At 36.3% G+C, this 24878-nt stretch overlaps 1 protein-coding gene across 1 annotated transcript in view; it reads left to right on the top strand.

Annotated features, from left to right (window-relative positions):
- Positions 1-24878, top strand: part of MORN2 (MORN repeat containing 2) — a 265224-nt gene that overhangs the window by 204988 nt on the left and 35358 nt on the right. The window lies entirely within an intron of this gene.

The following is a 24878-nucleotide window of genomic DNA, read 5'->3' as shown; positions in this document are numbered from 1 at the left end:
ATATTGTCTGAGGATACTATCAAATTCAGAAGAGGAAGAGATAAAAAACACATATGAACCTATGAACATGGATCAAAAACCTAACAATGAATCTCACTAAAACAGCCTGACCAGTTTTCATCTTAATCAAAGAATGTAGTGTATCTAAATCAGGTAGGGAAAATCAGTAAAACAAATATGCATGTCAACTCCCTGTGTAGAAACATCAACTTGGTTATTTTATTTGTAACTGAAAATGTAATACAGCTAAACTAGAAAAAAAAGAAGGAAGAAGTTGGGAGGCAGAAGTGGGGAAATGTTCTATTTATGTTTTGATAGAAGAAATAAATGTAAAGAATGAGAAAAGGAGGAATGGGAATGATGCTGTTGATAATTTATAGAAGTAGTCATTTTAGAAACATTTGCATTTGACTGATTCAGTTAGATAAGTTTAAGGGCTTTACAAAAGTCTGGATATGAGTTAGAAAAAAGGAGCTATTGCAGCCCCTGGACTATCCATCTGTTTCTCTTGGGCCCTGTCACTTATTCCCTTTTGGAGGCTGTTATGGCCAAGTAACCCAGCAAGTCTGACAAGACTGACTGTACAACTACATGCCTGGCAAGCGGAAACTTAGATTAATCTTGGCTTTATAGAGAATGTGTTATCTGTCAGCTATCAGTCTGAAGTTCATGGATTGCTTATGGATGTTAGGCCTGCACTTCTATATTCCAAAGACCATATGTCTAGATACTCCTAAAAGCATACTGAAATGACTAAACATATTTCACCACCTTCTACTTCCATTCTAATCAGAAAGCTAGTAAAGATGACTGATTCAGCTTTACTCTGTCTCTTTAAAGCACTTCTGATGTTTCAGTCTTCTTCATCTTCTACTCATTTAAAAACTTTGAAGAAGAAAGAGGAATTTTCTGATTCTGACCGAGCAGGCCTAGATTATTCTTTTCAGAGTCCTCCCCACTCTGGGTTTGAATCCAAATTATATGACACTTTATTCTCAGATTCTCTAATGAGGAACTTTCCGTTGGAGACACTGTTGCCAAAATAAATGGCTTCTTTAAATGGGAGGGCAAAGAGGTTTCTGAATCCCTGCAGAGGCATTATGAGCTTTTGAACATTGACACTCTCAGATCTGTTGCTTTTTTTGTAGTATTAGGTTCACTGGAAGATACCTTTTTGGCTAATTCATTGACCTCTAATTCTTTAAAGTTCCAAAAAAGCCAGACTGGTTTCACAGAGTACATGATTCTCAGTCTCTTTACAAAAACACTGCTGCTGAGCCCGCTATCATTTCCCTTGATCTTGACAAATGAACTAGAACCTTTCCCTCCTCTATAATAAGGACAGCAGAGCCCTGGATAGATATGGCAAAAAAGTATATAATCCGCTACTTTAGTTTTTAGAGCTGTTTAATTTGAAACTAACATGACAAAGTTCATTCAATATCCTGAACAATATAAGACTGTTTCTACTACTCCTAATTCTTTGTTTTTTTTTTTCTCTCCAGTCATTGTCCGTCAAATATTATATAACTCATTCAAATCCTGCCTTCTTTTAAACCTTGTTCCTCCTCTGCATATATTGTTCCCACAATTCCCATTTTTTTCATATGTAATTTGCTCCTACCCTTTTCTAAAGATCCCATTTCCAGTTGTTTTATTTCTGTTACTATATTTGCTACTTTTAGTAAAGGTGGCTTAGACTTTGATTTCCATTTTCTAGTAATTGTTTTTTTTGGCAGCCACCATGATTAGACTCAGCAAGGCCTTACTATCTTCAGGCAGTATAATTTCCTTAGTTACATCAGTTTGCTTACCTAGTATCGCTGACAGAGCAGTCAGTCTGCAGTAAATCTTTAAAGTCTGCCAACTCATAACACTCCCAGAAAATATGTTCCCAGTTACCTGTTTCTTCCCCATTACACCTCCATTTGCTGCCTACCTGAGGAAAAATTCTTTGGAGTCTACTTGAAGTATAAAAATACCTATGTAAACACTTCCAAGCAAAGATCCTAAATCTACTAGACTTTATTGCATATTTGGGAGATGTACATATCCTCCCCATTGTTTCTCTGTGAATTGCTTATCCAGTCTCTCTTCCCAATCCTTTCTAATCTCTTCTAATTAATTTTTATATTTATCATGCAATATTGTATATGCTCTACTAATTATTCCTTTTTAACAGCAGCTTCTGTTCTAGATTCTATTAAAAACCCTACCAGTGCTGGTGTTTTGTTTAGGACCCCCCATTTCTTTTTCTTTGCCTATACTCTAATATCAGTCCTTAACAGGGAAGGCAAACTCTAACCAGCAGTCCAAATAAATTCATGGCATCTTCCCATTCTACTACCTTTCCATCTCTAGTTATTTGCTCCCAATACCTTGGTTCCTTTGCCAGTTATTTCCAATAAATTCCAGCCCCGTCTTGCCTGTTGTCTGTATCCCTAATTGCAGTCATCCCTATCGGCAGAATCTCCATTCTCCATTCCAGTGTTGGCTTAGTTCTTAGTATACTTTCTCCTCCTTTATGAATACAATATTCTGTATGATTATTGTTATTCTCCTTAAAGGTCTGCATCCAAAATCCCAGTGTCTCCTTGTTTCTTCAGCTTCCCCCCTGTTTCATTATCATCTCTTTCCACTTTGAATTATAGTGTTCTGCTTTGCCATGTATAGGAGCCTTAACTGTGTTGCTCTGAAATACCCCTTCAAATAGGATAATCCCAATACGCCTTGTTCTATTGGAAGAATCAGCTTATCCCACTTGACTCTTGCTGTTTTCTCCTCCCAGATAAAATCCTTCAGCTCTTTATTAATTGCCATCCACAACTTTTCCTCTGGTTGATAAAAGTATACCTGACCCATATACCTACTACTCCTAATTCTAATGTGAGATCTATTCTAATGGAGATGCTTAATTCTGTCTCTCAAGTAATGAAGCACACCATCAAATGTGGCTGTGATACTATGGATGCTGCCTCCAGAGCAGCTGCCTTTGGTACCATTGCGAGAAGGCATCCTTGTTACTTGGATAGACATGGTATGACTGCTGTGGACTCAAACCCAGGACCTACTAAGCATTAGGCTGTGACTGGATGCATTTAGCTACTTGAATAGTTACAGTCCTTCTCTGAGGATGTTAAAATACAACTACTAAGTACTCCTTTAGGGAAAGACTTATTATTTGGAAATACTTCTGCAGAGGTTTTCAAAATGTTAGACCAATGAGGGGAAACTTATTCAGGGAGTTAAACAGCTTTTCTTATTTACAGTTCCTAAATTTCAGAGGAACTATCTAGCCAACCCAGGACACCCCCCCCTCCCCATTTTTCTTAGAAGGCCTTCTAAAATCAGAACAGCAAAAATCTGGGAAATTATTTTAGATCTCCTTGCCATTTTCTTTTAAATTAAGTTTAATGGATCAGATGGCTCCAACTGTTGTAGAAAAAAGTTCTGACTACTTTGTCAAATACTCCCTGCCCCACCTGGCAGTCCTCAAAAAAATGCAACAGAGCTTTCTCTTTCCCTTCCCCTTCCTATTTGGTAGTCTATATTAACATAGTCTGGGGTACAAGATATTATAGAAAATGGTTATTTCAATGGACATCCTTCCCCACACCTGCAGGAATGCCCCTGACTCAAAATGACCAACTTCACTTGATTCCAGTCTTTTCAGATCTAGTGCTTCAAGGGGTTATAAAACCAGTGCCTTTAGAGCAGTGGGGAAAAGGGTTTTATGTAAGACTTTCTCCTTGGCCCTAAAAGGGAACACCTGGAGGCCCATTCTGGAGGTACTTAGACTAAATACTTTTATGCAGATCTCAAAATTCAAAATTTAGTCACTTTAAACCTTATTCCCTTTTTTTTCATTCACATGCATTATTGGTCTCTGTAGGTCTAAAAGATATCTGTCTTCATATTCCCATTCACATGAATCACATATCCTCTTTAAGATTCTTTGCTTACTCTTTGTATTATCAATTTATTTATTTGCCCTTTGAACCTTCCACTACTTCAGGAGATTTTTATCAATTACCTACTGCAGAATTCAAAGCATTCACATTTCCTTATCTGGATGATTGCCTGATCTCAGCCCCATCTAGTCAGGAACCTTTAACATCCTTTGGGTTGACTATGAACCTTTCTCACCTTCCAGATTTAACCTGATCCTAAAAAAGTCTTTCCTGCATCTGTTCCACTGGGTGGCTTTTCGAGAATGTATTTTAGACACTTATCTGTGTGGTTTTCTGTCGTCCTCCAGAAATGTTCAAATTTAGCATCTTTAGATGTTAATCATTTTATCACTGCTGCAGTAGCCTTAGCTGTATGGGTTATATCCTGCCTAAATATAACAGCCAGCCAGCTTTCAGAGCTTAAGGCAGTGGTTCCCAAATGTTTTCGATTCTCTGCTCCCTTGCTGAATCCAGGTTTTCCCAAGACCCCCCCACCCCCCCCCCGTGGTAGGCATAAAGTGCATATTATAGGGCTTTGTCAAACCATAAAAAAATCTACCTTTGACTGAACTTTTACATCCAACGTAAATAAAATTGCATGTATCTGCACCCTTTCAAACTCTCTTAGAGATCACCTTCCAAAACTTGTAGGAAGAAAGTCATACCACAAAAAAAATCACTATAACTTTTACACAATTTAAGTAAGTTTAACAGTGACACCTTCATATCCAACCTAAAACATTATAATTGGCAAATACTAAAATTTCTGCCCCAGGATGAAACTGTCACTCATTTCAATGAAACCTTTCTCAGTGTGCTAAACAAAACAGCAAGCACCTATCAGATGCAAAACAGTAACATTTAACTCTGCTCCATGACTATCAAAAGTCACAAAATAACTCATGTGGCTAAGAGATAAAGCCTGGAAGGTCTAGCTTCTAAAGAGAATACAATCCAACCTACATTTTCAAGAACTACAGAATCAAACCAAACTAACTACGCATTAGAGCTGGTAAGAATCCTATTATACTTCTCTTCAAAATACCCACTAAAAGAACCCAAAACTGGTCTGGACCTCCATAAATAATCTATTTAACCCTGGCGGCCCAGCTGAGCTGCATCCTACCAATGCAAACCATCTAGATTCCATTGCCATCCAATTCAACAGATGCTTCATTGAAAATGCATCCACTCTTACTAGCAGCCACCTATCAGAGAAATTTAAAATACCCTCCAGCAATCCACACATAAGTTTGTCTTCAATTTCAATCCTGCTTCCAATGACACTATTACAAATTCTCCCTAAGCTTAAACCCAACACATTAACCATTAATAACCTCCCCAATTAATACCTCTAAATGGCTGCTGATACTCTAGTCAATCCACAAAAACTATGCAACAGATATTTTGGAAAAAATACTCTACACAAGGGAGGTATTTCCACTGAATTTCCCACTATCACATCATTGCCATACAGCTATCACCCCCATTGTCAATTGAAAGGTGCATCCAAGCCAACTCCTCATGCTTCTTGCTAATAAGTTCTGTTTTCAGCTTAGCATGGTTTCAGACATCACCAAAGCACTACTACCGCTCTCCTCCATTTCAACAATCAAATCAGTCTTCAGACAGAGTCTTGTAAACTAGTATCTTTTCTGTTCTTTGATCTAAGAAATCCAGTACCACCTACCAAGAATATTTCTCCACAGACTGACTTTACTAAGTCTTGATCACACTATGCTACCCTGGTTTCACAGCTATCTGTCAAACAGTAACCAAGCAGTCAAATGGCTCAATGAATGCTTCTCATTCTTGTCAATGTCACTTGGAGTCCTTTGAGACTGCATACTAGGTCCCAGCCTCTTTAATATTTCATTAAATATGCAGATGATGCTATAGTCATATGCACTACCTACTTAATATACCCAGCTTCAGGAAAAAATAAAAATAAAATACATTCTCTTCCACTGAGTCCTGTCTCCAAAAATCTTACCTCCTGTTAAGCATTAAAAATTAAGTTCAAGCTTTTCATACCCAAAAACCTCTCTAATACAAACAGTAACTTTTTCATTATCTCAGCCACCAACACCTCTACTGAAGTAGTTACTCACACAAAGGTACTTGGTGTCACCACTGATGAACACCTAAAGATCAATCTCCACAGTAAACTATCAATAAAATCCATCAAAGGTTTGGCTACACCAAAGCAAATAACTACTGATAGCACAAAAAAACAAACAAACAAAAAAAAACTGTAGCCTCAGCTTACCTCCTCCCCTCATTATTACACACTTGCCCTCATTCACAGACCTCTAGCATGGTCTCAAAGCTAAAATAAGTAAAAAAATTACTAGCTTTGCAGCCAGCTATAGAACGACACCTCAGCTCCTTCTAGCCTTGACACAACTCCACTGGCCTGAACTACCAAACTATCTATTACCCGAGAGGCTACAGTCCATAATATCACTAATAAAAAACAAAACTGTTCAGCCTTACTAAACATCAGGATGCCCTACTCCCCCGCCAGGTCACTATGCTCAATGGATAAACTTCTACTTACTAAAAGAAATACCCATAACACTGTTGGAAATTCCCTCTACTCCAGTTATGTATCAAGGACTAAGAACTCTTAGACCTACCTCACTTAATAAGCCATGTAGCCTATTTATCTTCAAAACCCTGTTAGAAAAAAAAAAAACTTTAACCACACATGACTATGATCCTGTACATCTCCTGGAGGCTAGTCTCAGCTTACACACTCTTCCTTCCATCTGTACACCAACTATCCCAGGCTTTATTGAAATATGCAGTTAAACTCATGTACACTTCCTCATGCTTCATTGCATACTTAAACAATGTGGTGCAGTACATGACTGTGGCTGAAAACAATTTCATTCATTCTTTCATCCATTTTCAACACACACACACAGACACACACACACACACACACACACACACACACACACACACACACACACACACACACACACTTCCCCGACCATAATAAAAAAAGTTTCCTTACTACAGCAGGTCTGTTCTCACACTCCCATTCCCTGAACATGGTCTGTTCTCACACTCCCATTCCCCAAACATAATTCATTTCTGTCGTAGTTCACACACTCCCTCCTGTTTAGGTCCTCTGTTCCCCCAAACATAATTTCCAGTCAGACCCAGACGTTCCAGAAAGTCATCCGTTCCCACTTGCAACAGCCAGGCCAGCTGGAAATGCGTGCATGACGTTGACATGAGCTCCTTGAGCTCAATACTGACAGGCTGGTAGCCATGATGGAGCTGACGTCATCACGCACATGATGACGCCAGCTCAAACATTGCGAAAATTTAAAAAAAAAAGAAAAAATCATAAATGCAGGGTATTGGTTTGCGGTGCCCCTGTGAGGAAGCCGCAGCTCCCTAGGGTGCCTCGGCACACACTTTGGGAACCCCCTGGCTTAAGGGTACCTACCATGTGGCCAGACTGGTGAAAGCTTGAACAGTACTGGAAAAAATCAGTGATCTGATTAACAAGTCCTTCATTGCTTTCATGCCAGCTGAAAGAGAAAGGTTAAAAGAGGTCAGTGCTAGGTGTATAACAGCCAATATTCTCACCCAGACAAACAAAAATCGTAGAAAAATTAAGAGGGTGGAAGGAGGAAGTGGCTACTGCAGCAGTGATCATTCAAACATATGATGTTATGATACATTTACTTACACAATTGTGCAATGTTCGTCATTTGATCACTACTGCAGTAGCCTTAGCTGTATGGGTAGAATGCCTTAACTTATAAGGTTTGGGAGGAGAAAAGATATGGATTCAGGAGTTCCTGGAGAATGGTCTTAGAAAAGCTGTTCTAGACCTGGAAAAAGTATGTCTTCTTGTAGTGCTTTGTAAAAGTGTGTAGAGACGTTCAAGTTGCTGCCTCTAGATTACTTTAAGAATCCATTCCTTTCCAAAAAGCCACTATTGAATCCAAAGCTCTAGTATAATTTGCCTTAACCCTGTCTGACATTGACTTTTTATGGTGGGAATAACAAACAGAGATAGTATGTGACAAGCATTTGGAAATAGCTTGCTTTGAAAGAGAATGTTAGGTGATGATAGATTATACTACTGTGATGTAGTACATAAACAAGCAAATGGGGGGGGGGTAAGTGCTTATCCTCTTTGCTTTAGAAAATTTACATAGTTGTATGTGTTTGTTGTGAATAAAAAAGGTTGGAATTAAAACTGAAAATGTACATATTTTTTATGTTTTTATTGAAATAGAAAGTGTGGGAAAATGTGACCTGGGTCTAAACAGAAATGAGAAGCTGCAATCACATATAAGTTCAGCCTGCCAAGCAATAATTCATGCATGTAAGTTGGAAGGTGGAAACATGTATTAAAAAAAAACTGTCATGTGGAAAATGTGAAGGAAATAATATCTTATCAGAATGACTACCTTATCAGTCATATCATGGAATGTGAATGACATTGTATGGACAAGAAGCAATAATATTGAATTATGTTAAGAACTGTAGGGCAACAATAGCAATGCTGCAGGAGACATATTAAGATAGAAATGAGCATGTTAATTTAGCAAAGAAAGGGTTACAGAATGGTTATCTAGCAGAGTATAAGGACAAAGGAATACAGTGGTAATACTACTGGCTGCATAAGGGGCTCCAAAAGTGACAGAAGAGGAATAGAAATACAACAAGGGTACATTTGTGGTAATAAGGGGTTATTGTCAGGGAAGGAGGATTACATTGCATGTATTGATATTCCACCTAAAATGTCTATTAAGGAGCTTAATGCACTTATCAGAGAGGTGAGCAGCTTCCAACAGGGAGTATTATTTGTGAGAGGGGACTGGAACCTGATATGCAATAATGAATATGTATCAGGGCAGCCTAGATGGGAAAATGTAACAAAATTGAATATTTGTGATAGAAGATGTGAGATTACTAGCAGGAACCCATACAGAATTTATATATTATTCTCCATGGCATAACAACTGTGCTAAACTGGACAGAAATTATATTTCACAAGAATGTGGACATTTAATTTGCAGTTTTGAAACACATGCAGTAACTGTTTCAGAACATGTGCCAGCAAAGACTACAATAAAGATCAGGGTAATCAAGTAAAGATGAGACATTGGCACTTTCATACTTGCCTATTAAAAAGAGAGGTGTTTAAGCTATGGGTAGTGAAAGTGATTCAAAAGTTGCTAAGGAATGTACAAACGTCTTCAGAAGGAAGAGCTGAGGAGTGAGATAAAATGAAGATGAAATTTAAAAATATGGTTAAAATGAGAGAGAAAGAGATATGGGAAGTAAGGGGTATACATTATTTAGAGGGATTAGCAAAAGTTAAAAGCATTCCAGATGAAGTGGAATCTTATGGAACAAGAAGAGAAGCAATTGTTGAATGCTAAAGGAAAAAAAGGGAGTATTTGGATAACTTGCATGAGCATAAGACGTTGCTGTTAAGCATGTATTTTTTTATAACAACCCCAGAACACAAAAACTATTAGTACAACAACTTAGACAACAGAAAATAGAAATTAGCATTGGCAAATTAAGAGAGCCTATGACTAGAAAAATAACCAGAGACCCTATAGAGGTATTAGAGATATTTCAGAAATTCTATGAAAATCTGTATAGAGCAGAGGAATGGGGACCAAGAAAAGACACAAACGGAAATGTTTATAGAAGCCTTAAATATGCCAAGGAAAGAGGGAGGTGAGACTCAGAAATTAACAGTTAAGATGGGGAGAGGTTGAGCTAAAAATGGTGATGTATAATCAATCAACAGAGACGTTTCCTAGAAGAGATGGTATTCCTGTGAACATGTGGAACTTAGGAAGGGAAAAAGTGATAAAGGTCTTGTAAGGTTTTGTTTAACAATATTTAAAAAGGAGGGATAGTACCAGCATCTTGAAAGAAAACTGCAGTGGCTGTACTACTCAAAGAGGGCAAAGAACCTTTAAATCCAACTTCATATAGACTGTTTTGAGTTTTGAACCATGATTATAAAGCATTTATGTCTGTACTAAGACAATGGATAAGGTGTTGCCAAAACTGATAGATATGTATCATTGTGTTTTTGTGGAGGGGAAACAAGCATTTTACAACATTAACAGAACAATGATGATTCCAAGGGAGGCAGAGTACAAGAAGACCCCACTGCTATTGGTGGGTGTCCTCTTGCTCCTCAGTTATTTGCCTTATACCTAGAGCCATTGGCAAAGAAATAAAATTCAATGGCAAAACTGGTATAGTACTCAAGAAAAACTAGTCTTTTTTTTTACAGATGATATTATTTTGTACTTGATAAATCCAGAAAAGGATATTTCAATGTTCTGGAATACTTTGAGACAGTTTGTGTTTTGGGGGGACATAAAATAAATGAGGATAAAACAAAGGCTATACTAGTAAACTATGTTCCGACACATGAATTAGTTTAGTATTATCCATTATTGATGAGGCCATGATAAGCCAAAGTATTTAGGGGTTTGGATTAAATGAGATTCTATTAAGGTAGCTAAGGATAAGTAGAAAAAGACATAATAAAATATAATACAAAAAGGTGATAAGTTGGAAGGTCTTGACAATGAATATGTATAGCAAGTTACAAGCTGTGAAAATGTTTCTAGTCTCCTTAGTGTTGTATACAGGCCAATCATATTTTTATTGACCAGAGAAGAAGCTGTAAACCATAATTAATAAAGAATTGAAGGCTTTTATTTGGGGGGAAGAGTTTAAGAGTTAAGTGGAGTAAGTTGTTTCTTTCCAAAGAACAAGGTGGTTTAGGATTACAAGATTTGAAGGAATACTTCATAGCCACACAGTTAAGGCTCATACACACACACACACACACACACACAAACACACACACACACACACACACACACACACACACACACACACACACACACACACACACGCACATACACACACACACGCACACACACACACAAGCACATACACACACACGCACATACACACACACACACATATATATAGCACAAGCAGAAGACCACAAATCAAAGTGGAAAGAAATTATGTTGGGGGGTTACAAAATAAGGAGAGAGTAAGATTTTGAATGCAGGCAGTTAAGGAGAACATTAATAACCATGCAGAATTATTATATGTACAAAGGAGCAGGAAGTATTTTAAGAACTACGCCAATGGGGGAGCAGAGAAAAGATATTTTATCAACAGGGTACAGAAAATAAGCAAGAGAAATTTGCATTTTTTTTTGAGGAAAGTTAGCAAAGAACCAATTCATTGGGAGCAAATAACTGGGAAGGGAAAGTCGTAGAATGGGATGAAGCCAAGAAATGTCTGGACTGCAGGTTGGAGATTGCCTTCCCTACCAAATAGAATTAGGCATTGAGAAAAGGACAGGAGAGTGTTAAATGAAAGATCAGCTCTGGTTGAGTTTATGTTTGAGTCTAGAACAAAAGTTTACAGTAGAAAATGGATAATTAGTAGGGCATATAATATAATGCATAACTATAAGAATCAGTCAGATGATGTTGGATAAGACTGGGTGATGCAAATGGAAAAGAAATATACAAAGAAACAGTGGGAAGATATATGTATGGCTTCCAAGTATGCATCAAAATATAGGTTTGGGGACTTCCAAGATGGTTGCACATTGCAGAACAGTGTAATTCTAGCTCTCCCAGTGTGAAAACAGAAACTTAGCAGAGAAAGTCAGAGGACGTACATGTCTGTGTAAATTTCAGTAACTGGCTAGTAAGTGCACTGCCTGGATGCCAGGAAAAAAGAAATACAGAGGACCTGAATGAAAAGCGGCTTCAAAAGGTGAGGAAAAACACTGACTGGGAAAAGTACTGTAGTTGTTCAGCGAAAAGGAGAGCAAGCTACAGGCATGACTTCCAGTAACCTAGAGGAAAGTATAAGACAACTGTATACAGACTTGATTAAAATAAACAAAACACTGATGGAGTATATCAACTCAAACAGCTGGACAAGTGGAAGATGCTTTAAACAGATATTCATATGAAGTGATAAAACTGCAAAAATCAGATGTCAAAATGAAGAAAAGGCTGCCTGAATATGAGACTGCACAAGAATAGAGGATTCATAAAATAATAGAATTAGAGGACAGAGCACATACGGAAAAAACGACACTTTCTGCTGTACCAGAGAAACTGGAAGGAACAGACTGTATTCATTTTATGAAAGCACAAATAATCAACTGGACTGGTATTACACAGCAGGGGTTGTTAATTGAAAGGGCACATTGTGTGTATGCTTCAAACCTGGTGATGGGAAAGCAACCTAGACCTTTAATAGTAAAAATGCAATCCTACCTGTAGAAAGAGTTGATTCTGACAAAAATGAGGCAGAAAGACAAAGTACTAAAAGTGGGAGACAGCAGAGTGTTTGTGGAGAATGATTACTCATTGTACACCATACAGAAGGAGTACATTTGTACCACTGTTCAGGGAATGTCATGAAGTAGGCATGAGATTCAAACTGCTGTACCCAGCTGTCTTCAAAATACTCTTCCCTGGAGGGATAAAATCATTTTTAATGAAGTACATGCCAAGGAGGAAATACAAAAGTTTGTCCAACAAAAAGTGAGTGTGAAACAGAAGGAGATTCTGCTTCTTGATCTTCTAGTAATAAAGACCACAGAGAGACTGTGCCAGTGAAAAATTTTCCAATGTTTCAACAGAAAAAGCTTGAGTGAAGGAAAAAAGCAAAAGAATCTAGTAGAAAAATTGAGAGTACATTGGAAATGAAGCAGACAGGATTTGGGAGATGGAGATGAACAGGATAAAACCATTAACTTGAAAATTGTAAAATGTGGAATTACAAAGCAATAATTATATGTATGAAACATGACAGAACAAGAAAATCTGGAAATATTGGACATTTTTGGACTTTGTTAAACTTGTAGGGGACTCTAAAGCATATGCCCTACTTTATGTCATTAGCGTTCAAAAAATACTTAAGAGGGGAAGAGGAGGGAGAAAGTTAACTGCAAGTAAAACAAAATTTTCCCTTTTTAATGGTACTATTTTTATAGTGCATAATTTTCTTTGCAAGCTATAAAGTAAAGTTATCTCAGTTATCTTTACACGTAATGGGGATACTAATGTAATTCTCTCTTTTTCCTTGTTCAGTTTTAAGAAATCTACGCACTGCAATGTGAAAAAAATGAAGGAAAGTCTGGTTAAAAGAACATGACAAAAGAAAAATTAGGGTGCTTTTTCTTATTCTTACTTAGGAGAATGACTGGATTAAGGGCTTTAGCTTGATCTAATAACATTTTTTTAAGAGAAAGCAAGTAAATGCAATAGTATTAAATATTATAAGGCTTTTTTCTAGTAAGTACATGTATGCTTAGTAGCAATTTTATATCTGTCTGGGAGACAATCTGATAAAGAGAAATGGCTAGGAGATAATGTTCTCTGAAAGCATTCAAGTGTTTACCTAGCTGGGAGAGCTATAAAGATAAGACAAAACCAGACAGCACTTAGTAGAATCACAGACTGCCCCATGCATCATAGCATAGATAACCTTTTTTGAATTAACTCAAGTCTGTAAGTGTTTCTGTTAGTTTGTAACACTTGTTCCTATTAGGAGGGTAAAACTTCAGTATTTGAAGATGTACATAGTTTTGTGTGTTATTATTAAGTTAATAGGTCTTAGGTGGGTGATGGATGTGTGCTTTTTTGACAGCTTTCAACAAAAGAAAAAGTTTAAGATGTGACATAGGCTCAACTGGATATGACAAGAAACACTTTTATAAAATGTCAGTGGTCTCACAGATAAATGCAATAAAGAAAGAGTAGTGAAGGATATTAAAAAATGTAGAGTGCAAATAGAATATGTGAATTCAGTACTAGGAGTTTGGAGTGAATTTATATATTATTCCCCAAGATACAAAAACTGGGCTAGGCTAGAAAGAATTTACAATTCACAGGAACATCTACATTTAATATAAAGTTTTGATATCCACCCAGTAACTATTTCAGATCATGCACCAATAATAACTAAAAAAATGGGGTAATGAAATAAAAACTTCAACCTATCTGTTAAAAAGAGAGGAATGGGTAGTGTAAAACATTCAGGAGCTATTAGAGAAGATAGAAATTTCTTCTGTAAATATAGCTAGGGAGTGGGACAAAATTAAAGTGGAGTTTAAAAATAGGGTGGAAATAAAAGAAAAGGAGATATGGCTAAGAAGTATGAAGAATTATTTAGAGGGACTGACAAATGTTAAAGTATTACAAAATTGGGGGAATCTTACAGGCAAGAAGAGGAGCAAACGCATGATAATATTCACGAGTTTAGAAAGATTGCTGTTAAACACCTTTTTTTGATAATAACTCTAGAGAATAAAACTTTTAGCACAATGAATCAGACAACAGAAAGTAGAAAGGGCTATTGCCAAGTTTAGGGAGCCTGTAACAAGGAAGAAAACATAGATTTGTGTGTTATTATTAAGTTAATAGATCTTATGTGGGCATTGGAGGTGTGTTTGTTTTTTTTTTTTCTTTTTTGTGAGAGCTTTCAACAAAAGCAAAGGTTTTGTAAGATGTGACATAGGCTTACATGGATACGAGAAGAAACAACAGTATAAAAGATCAACCTGTCAAACACTGTGTATATGTAACACAAAAGCCAGAACTAGACATTTAACAAAAAAACTGTTATACATAAAAGGTGGGAATAATAACCTTTTAGTACAGTGATGCTTTCTGTAATGTCTTTAAATGTCAATGGTCTCACAGATAAATGCAATAAGGAAAAGAGTAGTGAACAATATTAAAAAATGTAGAGTGCAAATAGTTATGTTACAGGAGACCAACTCAGAAAGAACTGAACATGTGAATTTGATAAAAAAAGGGTTTCAGGATGCTTATTCAGTGGAATACCTGGGAATGAGGAAAAGAGGAATACTTATATTAATTGCAAGACAGGCTCCAATAGTGATAGAAGAAGATGAAAAAGATGATAATAATAGTAGACTTGTAGTACTACAGGGCTACTAGCACTGGCATGTATTTATATCCCCCCTAAAACTGATATAATGAAGCTTAAGAAAATTCTGGGAGAAATAATTAGCTATCAGCAAGGAATATTACTTATAGGTGGGGAATGGAATTTTATTTGCAACAATGAAGATGAGTCTATAGAGGCTCGGTAGGGAAATATAACAAAGGAGGATAGATTTTTGAACTTTATGAAAATATTTGGCATGGAAGATGTGAATTCAGTACTAGGAGTTTGTTGTGAATTTATATATTATCCCCCAAGATACAAAAACTGGACTAGGCTAGACATAATTTACATTTCACAGGAACATGTGCATTTAACTTAAGGTTTTGATATGCACCCAATAACTATTTCAGATCATGCACCAATAATAACTAAGATAAAAACACAGGGTAATGAAATAAAAATGAGACATTTGCACTTTCTCACCTATCTATTGAAAAGAGAGGAATGGGTAGTGTAAATTATTCAGGAGCTATTAGGGAAGATAGAAATTTCTTCTGAAAATATAGCTAGGGAGTGGGAAAAAATAAAAGTGGAGTTTAAAAATAGGGTGGAAATAAAAGAAGGGAGATATGGCTAAAAGTAAGAAGAATTATTTAGAGGGACCGACAAATGTTAAAGTATTACAAAATAGGCAGAATCCCACAGACCAGAAGAGGAGCAACTGCAGAATGCTAAACAAAAAGTAAGAGATTGCTTTGATAATATGCATGAGTTTTTTTTTTTTATAATAACTCTAGAGCACAAAAACTTTTAGCACAATGACTCAGGCAACAGAAAGTAGAAAGGGCTAATGCCAAGCTTAGAGAGCCTGTAACAAGGAAGATAAGAGACCCTGTAGAAGCATTAGAAATGTTTCTGAAATTACGTGAAAGTCTGTATAAAGCACAGAAATATGTAAATCAAGAAAAGGTACAAATGGAAATGGTTATACAAGAATTAAATATGCCAAGGTTAGAGGTAGATGAGGCTCAATACTAACAGGATAGGAGAATATGAGATAAAAATGATTATGTATAACCAATCTACAGGAAAGTCTCCAAGACTAGATGGTATTCCTGTGGAAGTTTGGAAGCAAGGAGTGAAAAACTGAAGATCTGGAAGGTTTTGTTTAACAGTATTTTAAGAGGAGGAGTACCAACATCCTGGAAGAAAGCGGTGGTAGCTGTAATACCTAAAGAGGGTAAAGATCCAACAGATCCAGCTTCATGCAGGCCCATTGTAATACTAAGCCATGATTATGAAGTGTTTATGTCTATAATAGTTAAAAGAATCACAAAAGTGATGCCAAAATTGATAGATATGGATCAGTGTAGTTTTGTGGAGGGCAAGCAAACATTTGACAATATTAATGGAACGTTGATGATTCAGAATGAAGCAGAATGTAAGAAAATGCTACTGTTGTTGGTGGGTCTTGATGCAGGGAAAGCATTTGACAGAGTAAGCTGGGACTTTATGAGCACTGCAATGGAAGCATTTGCATTTCCTGATAAAATTATAAGGTTGATTAAGAAGATATATGAGGGATCAGAGGCAAAATTAAAGTGGATGGGTTCCTCTCTGATAATTTCTGCTTGAGCAGAGAAACCAGGCAGGGTGTCTTCTTTCCCTTTTGTTATTTGCATTATAATTTGAACCGTTTGCAAAGAAAATAAGGGACTCAGAAATTCAAAGATTTTCCAGAGAATAAAGTAGAAGCCCAGTAGTCCTTAAAGTTCCAAGCTGCACTCCAGCAAAAGATCAAAGTAAATAAAAGCAGCAGGATCACCACGGCTAAAAACATAAAACTTTAATGTAAAAAGATAAGTGCTTTCGCTTTCACCAACAAATGCTTCATCAGATCAAAAAAACCCAATAGATTCTGCTCAAATTATACTAAAGTAGATAGTTAACCACATGTCAGAACATCCAGTGAGATTGTATACCTTGTTAAACAATTAGTGTATACAATTAATATATTAATTTATGCTCTGAAAGGGCTGGTTTCAGTGACACGGAACAATTAAAGCTTGAGTAACAATTTGCCTGCAGTTTCAAAATCCATAACAATTCTGCCTTTTCAGTGTAATTCATTAAATCACCTGCTCTATCATTCCAAATAGACACTGTAGCACACTGAATGAAAAAACATGTCCCTTATGTTCCATAGTATGCTTTGCTAGGGCATTTTCTGCATCACTCTTCCTTTAACTTAAAAAGGTAGATATGTGATAAATCCTATAGGACTAAACAAATGCCCTCAAAGAGATTTGGTACATTCTACTGTAGAAGATGCTGTATTTGTACATACATCTCGAAGGAACAGGTTTTTGAACATCCGAGATTGAACTATAAATTTTTGCCCACTATATACACTGATTGCAGAATGGAAAATGTAGTATATGTAGCTACCTGTAACCAGTGTCAAAGTTTCTATGTGGGTAAAACTAATAAAATGCTAAAAGAATGAATGGTGATGCACCTCTATGAAATAAGGAAGAGTGATGCAAAAAATGACTGCAATTATGACAATATGCAAGAGGGAGCTGGAATTTATTGGAGAAAACTGGCAAAGGAACCATGGTATTGGGAGCAAATAACTAGAGAGAGAGAAATGTAATAGAATGGGAAGATGCCAATAATTTATTTGGACTGCAGGTTAGAGATTGCCTGATATCAGAGTGTAAGCAAAGAGAAATATTGGGGTTCCTAAACAAAAGACCAGCACTGGTAGAGTTTTTAGTAGAATTTAAAAGAGAAGCTGCTCTTTAAGAAGGAAGAATTAGTAAAGCATATAAAATATTGCATGATAACTATAAGAATCAATCAGAGGAGGTTAGAAAGGATTGAGAAGAGAGATTGGATAAGCAATTCACAAAGAAACAGTGGGGGATATATGTTTGTCTCCTATATATGCAACAAAATCTAGACAATTTAGTTTTTTTGATTGGAAATGTTTACACATATATTTTTATACCCCAAGTAGACTCCATAGAATTTTTCCTCAGGTATACAGCAAGTGTTGGATGCTTGATAGGGAAGAAAGAGGTAATTGGAAACATATTTCTGTGAGTGTAATGAGTTGGCAGACTTTAATGATTCTCTGCTGACTACTGTATCAGAGATAATGGGTGAACAAATTGGTATAACTAGGGAAATTATTTTTTCTGAGCTATGATACTGAATTAGAATTGCCAAGACATAGTAAGGTCTTGCTGAGTCTAATTATGGTGGCTGCCAAAAAAGCAGTTACTGGAAAATTGAAATCAAAGTCTAAACCAACTGTACCAGAACTGAAATAGTGACCGAGATAAAACAACTGGAAATGGGATCTTTAGAAAAGGGTAGGAGCAAATTACATAGGAAAACATGGGAACTGTGGGAATAATACATACATGGGAATGAGGTTTAAAAGAAGGCAAGATTTGAATGCACAATGTAATGTTTAACTGACAATGGTTGGAAAAAAACACACTGAACAACTGGAGAAACTGTCACCATCCACTTTTACTGTGTTCCTAGTACTTCGGCATCAAGCCTTCCAGGGAATAATCATGCACAAGAATGGTGTACTTTTATATACATTTTACTACATTCATTATTCAATTCAATTATACAACAATTGATCAATTAATCAGTGAGTCAAGAAAATTAAAATCTAAAGTGCATCCTGAGCAGTAAAGTGCTTCAGAAACATTCAAAGTGCATCAAAACATATAAAGTGCAACCCCTTACATTCCTATTGCATTTAACATTATAATTTAAGAAGTTAATACAAAAGCACTTGTGCATCTCTAGATTAACAAATATTAAAACATTTTGCCCTACAATAGTTGATCAATTAGTCAGTGAATCAAGAAAATTTAAATCTAAAGTGCATCCTGAGCAATTAAAGTGCTTCAGAAACATTTAAAGTGCATCAAAAAACTTTTAAAATGCAAGTTCATACAAAAGCACTTATACATCTCTAGATTAACAAATATTAAAACATTTTGCCCTACAATAGTTGATCAATTAGTCAGTGAATCAAGAAAATTTAAATCTAAAGTGCATCCTGAGCAATTAAAGTGCTTCAGAAACATTTAAAGTGCATCAAAAAACTTTTAAAATGCAACCCCTTACGTTCCTATTGCATTTAGCGTAATAGTTTAAGAAGTTCATGCCAATGCACCGATACATCTTTAGATTAACAAATGCTTAAATATTTAAATATTTTACCCTATACATATAAATCATTCATCCTATATATCTATGCATTTATAAAATATTATAACATTATAATGTTAAATGCAATAGGAATGTAAGGGATTGCACTTTATATGTTTTGATGCACTTTGAATGTTTCTGAAGCACTTTACTGCTCAGGATGCACTTTAGATTTTAATTTTCTTGACTCACTGATTAATTGATCAATTATTGTATAATTGAACTGAATAATGAATGTAGTAAAATGTATATAAAGTACACCATTCTTGTGCATGATTATTCCCTGGAAGGCTTGATGCCGAAGTACTAGGAACACAGTAAAAGTGGATGGTGACTGTTTCTCCAGTTGTTCAGTGTGTTTTTTTCTTTCTTTGGTGAGTTGGTTCGTGGAGTGGTGTTTTTGGAGTTTTCTGACAGTATGTCGGTTACTGGTGCTTCGGTTGGTGGAGACATATCCAATTCCATGTCCAATTCAGTAACTACCTTTCTTTCCTGTACAGAAATGTGGAGAGAAAGGGATGAGAAGGTGGCTGCTTCTGATTTGTGGTCTTGTAATAGACTGGGAGACCAGCAGGCAACCAGGTATGAGAGACTAGAATGTTTCTTTGTAAAGGAGGTGTGTTTATATTATGATACCCAGTTGCTGGAGAAATATCAGCCTGAATTTTAACCCCTCGGGGGTTTAAGGGTGGACAAACTTCCAGTTTCTGAATTTTCTGAAGCTGAAATTTATTTGAGGAGTGGAAGAATATCTCTTTACAGTGTACTTTAGGGTGGCTTAAAGTAATTGTCAAACATAACAATAGACTGCATGAAAAAGTAAGAAATTCACTTTTGGAGCTGCAGGACGAGCTTAAGGGGGAAACTACAACTGCCATATTTAATAATAAAATGAAGGACATTCATGTGAGAGTGGGCAAAGCTGAGGCTGAAATACCTGAAAGGAAATGCAGTAAACTGGACAGAGATGATTGTGATTATAGGAACAACCTCATCTTTCAATGGCAGAGAAAACCTAGGCAGAGCAGGTCCACCTTAAAAAATATGCATATGAGGTCTCGGAGTTCGTGAGAGTCATCCTTTTCATCCACAGAAGCAAGCAGCAGCATCAACAGCAGGAAAAGTGTTTCGTTTGAGTAATTGAGTGAAGGAGGAGTCCAGCAGGGCGAGCAGAGCAGTAGTCAGAGAGTGAGGCCACAGCAATTGAAAAGCAAGCGCAACCGGAGGTGGCAGAACGGGAAGAAATGAAGAAAATCAGGGAATTGGACATTTTGAACTTAACATTACTAATGACATTGTTGTCGCATGTAATGAGGAGCATAATAACAGGTATGTCTAGAATAATGTAAACAGATCATATTCAGTGAGTCAAAGTGAAATGTTAAATATTATTAACCTATCAGATTTGCAGTTAGATGATAACATGTATAGTTTACTTGTGAAAGGAATGAAATTTGTACCAACATATTTTCCAGCCTTGGCAGACATAATGTTAGAAATATGTGCTTTTTGTCGCAAACTACATTTAAAGGCATTTTTTTCTGAAACAAATTCAGAAAATGCAAATGGTAATGTAATGTGCAGCATTGATGAGGAACCATTGCTAGATTTGCCACTGCATGAAAATGAGTTAGTGGCTATTTTTGCTTATGAACAAGAGCTTGAAAGTAATTGGGACAGTACTGGGGATGGTTTTTCATATTACACTGGCTATGGAAAATTTAGTATTCCTAAGGTTCCTTATGTTAGCACTTTTTATCTGCCTAGAACTGTCTCAGCCATAATACATTTTGAGAAGGTTTTATACAAACAGTTGCAAGTTGAATATAAGAAGTTTTATGACAGTTATAAGCTCCATAACTTGAAAAAAGCATGAACAGAATGCATTAAGGCAGTTAAGAAGCTTGAATAAAGATTATGTTTTTGCACAGGCAGATAAGGATGTAATTAGGTAATAATGTCTAGAGTGAAATACAACAATATGGTGAAGGAATTGTTGCAGGAAGTTGGTGTTTATGAACAGGTGCAGTCAAATGTTCTGGATGCATATAATGACTTGTTGCTGAAATTACTTGAAAAGGGAGAGAGACTGGGATTTTTTTCCACCACTGATGTCAAAAAGTTACATGTAAAATATCCTAGAATGGCTAAGTTTTATGCCATTCCCAAGGTACACAAGGACTTAACAAATCCCCCTGGGAGACCTGTAGTGTCAGGGGTGGGGGGATATCTCCAGAATGTTGGCATTTTTCTGGATGCACAGTTGAAAGAGCATTTGAAATGAGTCTCTTCACACATTAGAAATGGTAAAAAGCTCACAGACACTTTGGGAGGTACTGAGTGGCAAGAGGATTTTTTCTGGGCAACTGTTGATGTTAAGTCCTTGTATACCAATATTTCTCATCAGTGGGGTCTGGAAGCAGTAGCCAGACTATTGGGGGAAGGTCCCAGAACAAGTTATATTTTACAGCTGTTGGAGTTTTGCACTGACACACAAGGACAATTTCTTTCTACAGAGAACAGGCATCTTTTGCCCCATCTTATGCCATAATTTGTATGGGTTTTTTTGAGGAGAGCTGTGTTTATAGAAATACATATTTTTGGAAAATTTTATAGTTTTCAAATGCTATATTGATGATTTGTTTTTTTTTTTATCTGTAAAGGGGAGATTAGTCTTTTTGAACAGTTCATGTTGGAACTAAATCAGAATCAGTGTGGCATCACAGTAGCCTATCAAACACATGGACATAAGATACAGTTTCTAGATTTGGAGTTCTTTGTGAATAAAGACAGGCTAGTTAGTGTCTTTTAAACCATTTTATAAGGAAACATTGGCAAATATATTTTTGAGTGTAGTCAGCATGCATCCAGAACATTTACTTTATTCTCTCCCTTATGGAGGATTCAACCAAATTAGTGACAATGTTCATGACAGAACCACATTGGATGGGGAATTTAACATTGTTAGATGCAAGATGGCGAAGAGAGGGTATTCTAGCCAGGTGTTAAATAGGGCTGAGGAAAATGTGAGAAAGCAAATTGCTGGTCGGAGAGTATGGAGTCATGCAGTTTATCATGGGCGTGAAGATTATCATAAAGTGGGCAAAGATGATATATTTTTTTAACAAATTTTCCCCTTTCTCAGCTCCATTGAAGGTGTTAGTGCACAGGTTATTGCCTATTATACAGCAGGATGAGGAAATGGGCAACATTTGCAAGGGCAGGGTTGTTTTTTTTTCATAGTATATTTCACAACCTGAAGGAATTATTGAACAGTAGGGTAAGTAGGATGGAAACTGGTTCTAACACAGTAGGCACCTTTAGATGTGGAAGGTGCAAGGTGTGTGACAAAGTTAAGAACATTTCAGGTACTTTGATTAATGGAAAGTATTTCATTGCCCTGGGATCTTACAATTACAGTACCAGATGGGTTGTTTATGCCATTGGATGTGATTGTCTACCTGTAAAGGGTATATAGGGCAAACCAGAAGAATGGTGAAAAGAAGAATTATGGGGCATTTAGGGGGTGTGAGGCATGTTAGGCTTAATAATCCTGTGGCCCAGCATTTCCATGCTGTTCACACTGGTAACACTAGCAGTTTATTTTTTTTCTGTTTTAAACAAACCTTATGCAGTACAAGGCATGGAATATGGGCACATTTTGTTAAGGATGGAAAGTAGTTATATTATTAATTTTGGAACTTTGTGGCCCCATGGGCTTAATATGGAGTTAGATTTATATGTATAGGATGAAATGTGTTAGTATGCATTATTTTATAAATGCATAGATATATAGGATGAATGATTTATATGTATAGGTTTAAATATTTAGGCATTTGTTAATCTAAAGATGTATAGGTGCATTGGCATGAACTTCTTAAACTATTAAGTTAAATGCAATAGGAATGTAAGGGGTTGCACTTTATATGTTTTGATGTACTTTGAATGTTTCTAAAGCACTTTACTGCTCGGGATGCATTTTAGATTTTAATTTTCTTGACTCACTGATTAATTGATCAATTATTGTATAATTGAATTGAATAATGAATGTAGTGAAATGTATATAAAGTACACCATTCTTGTGCATGATTATTCCCTGGAAGGCTTGATGTCGAAGTACTAGGAACACAGTAAAAGTGGATGGTGACCATTTCTCCAGTTGTTCAGTGTGTGTTTTTTCTTTCTTTGGTGAGTTGGTTCGTGGAGTAGTGTTTTTGGAGTTTTCTGACAATGGTTCGGTAGATTATAAGTAATGTATAATGTTTGCAACTACAGTTATGTCAATATAGTTTGTTTTCGTTTATATAATTGTATGATTGCCTATCTCATAAGTGATAATTTAATAAAGATGGTTCTTGTTTTAAAAAATATAGGTTTAGGATTTTTGCATGGAAGTGTTTGCATTGTATTTTTTTATTCTCCATGTAGGCTTCAGAGAATCCTTCCACAGACAGCAATTGTTGGATGTATGATAGGAAAGAGGGGTACCTGGGAATTTGTTTTTTGGGAATGCAACAAGTTGATATATTTTAGAAATTCCCTACAGGATTTTTTTTAGAAATATTGGGGTATCAAATTATGTCATCTAAGGAAATTGATCTTTTGAGCTTGGATGTAGAAGCTGAATTGCCTAGACACAGTAAGACCCTCTTAAGGTTAATGCTGTTGGCTGCCTTAAAAGCGGTAACTATGAAATAGAAACCAAAAAAACAAAAAGCAACTATAACAGAATTGTTGAATGTTGTAAAGGAGATAAAAGAACTAGGATGGGATATTTGGAAAAGGGAAGAAGTAAACTACATAGAAATAATTGGGATTTGTGGAAACAGTATGTCCAGAATAACATTCAGGAGGAGTGATATTTCAAGGAAGGCAGGACTTCCGCAATCTATGTAATGTTAAACTAAATAATTGTTAATAACAAAAGAAAATGTGTTAGTGGCATAATGGATAGAGCATTTGCCTGTGGTGCAAACATTTTAAGATTCTGTTCCCAGGATTGCTGACACTTCAGTGCAGCATAAGGGGGTTACTGCACTCTTGAGTGTGTTGTCCTTCATATGAGCATTAAATCAAGGTCCCATCTGCTTTAAGTTGGTGATAGCTCAGGTGGCTGTAGAAGATCCCATGGCACCTATAAAAAAAAAAAAAGAGTACAAGAAGTTCCCTGATGCCCTAGCCAAATTTCCCCTAGTAGTATAAATACCACTTTTGGTTTCCCCTGAAAAGGGGCCACTAGCCTAGTGGAACTAACCAGGTCAACAAAGGCGGAATAAAAAAATAAAATATGTGTACAAAAATGGTTTGTTTTCTCTTTAACAACTGAATGTATACTCAAGCCACTATGCTATGTGGGATGTTAATAAATATACTAAAGGAAATCTTATACAAAAGAAAGACTTCCTGAGCAGATCCAGGACTGCCCCTCTCAAGTGGATGCGATGCCGGGAGGTTTTTCTTCAAATAGTCTAGTAGTGAGAACCCCTCATATAGATCTTTTTGCCTCCAAACTCAACAGGAAGTGAAATAATTTTTCACCTGACACTTTTTGTAAAGAGGCCTTGAAGATGGAATCCTTATCAATTCCCTGGACTAAGATATTTCTTTATGCCTTTCTACCCTTTCCCCTTGTATCCAAAGGTATTCAAAAGATAAAGAGGGACCTGCTAATTATGTTATTGGTGATCTCATTTGGACCCAGACTTTACTGGTTTT

Source organism: Protopterus annectens, chromosome 1.part2 (assembly GCF_019279795.1).
Source record: "Protopterus annectens isolate FY-2018-M chromosome 1.part2, PAN1.0, whole genome shotgun sequence".
Lineage (NCBI taxonomy): Eukaryota > Metazoa > Chordata > Ceratodontiformes > Protopteridae > Protopterus > Protopterus annectens.
The sequence above is the reverse complement of the archived record's forward strand: the minus strand, read 5'-3'. Positions and strand labels throughout refer to the sequence as shown.